Consider the following 1,124-nt stretch of genomic DNA (forward strand, 5'->3'; position numbering starts at 1 on the left):
TAGAACTGAACTAGAACTGAACTAGAACTGAACTAGAACTGAACTAGAACTGAACTAGAACTGAACTAGATCTGAACTAGAACTGAACTAGAACTGAACTAGAACTAGTACTGAACTAGATTAGAACTTAACAAAAACTAGAACTGAACTAGAACTGAACTTGAAATACTACTGAACAAAAAGTGAATTAAAAGTGAACTAAAACTATTTTTTAACGGAGTTATATTCAAATGATGATTGATTATATGCAAATTTAACGTAATTATTTTGTATAACTTGTGCTTTTCGAATATCCCGAAAAGTAATTTCTGGTAAAGATCAGTGTTGTTAATAGCCATATAGTTCAGTTCTATTTTAGTTCGTGTTAAGCTCCAGGTAAGTTCTAGGTTACTTCAATACATGATAATACTTACAATTCTGATAGTAAAGTTGAAGGTCACATTGGAGCAACCTTGCAAAATTCACAATCTTTGAATCTTTTTATTTTGAATTTTTAACTTAACAGTTCCTTTAATATTATTTTATATTTGTTTATTATTAATTGAAGCAGTATCATTGCAAGTATCTAAATATTAATTTAATTACTCTATAATTCATAGTACAGAATATATTAAAAAAAACAGTAATTTACAATGCAATTTTCTTTTTATCCAAATTGTTGAAACTTACCCAGGCATAAACGGACATTTTTTTCTTTATACTTTGATTTGTTACTGTCGCTTTTATTTTTTTTCCGCTTTAAAAACGTTAGAATTCTAAAATGTTTTAATTGTTGTTGCTGTTTTAGAAAAACTTCGCGTGTTTTATTAGTATTTAAATATAAATTTCCAAATTGTGTAATAAAAAAGAATTCTGTCGCAACCACTAGTTGCTAAAACAAATACTATTGACCGGTACCGTCTGCCAACTTTAGCAAGATTTTATTTACTTTTTCAATGACAAATAAAGTCTTCTTAACACAAGCTCTTTTTAAAGGCACGTTTCCGTTTAAGAGTTATAAAGCAATATTAAAAAACTTTTATTTAATCACTTTAAAATATTTTACACGACAGCTACAATATTTCTATTTTACGTCTAAAGAAATAGCGTCCAAATGGTGTGGCAACTAAATTGCAACTGCACAG

Source organism: Lucilia cuprina, chromosome 2 (genome assembly GCF_022045245.1).
Source record: "Lucilia cuprina isolate Lc7/37 chromosome 2, ASM2204524v1, whole genome shotgun sequence".
Classification (NCBI taxonomy): domain Eukaryota; kingdom Metazoa; phylum Arthropoda; class Insecta; order Diptera; family Calliphoridae; genus Lucilia; species Lucilia cuprina.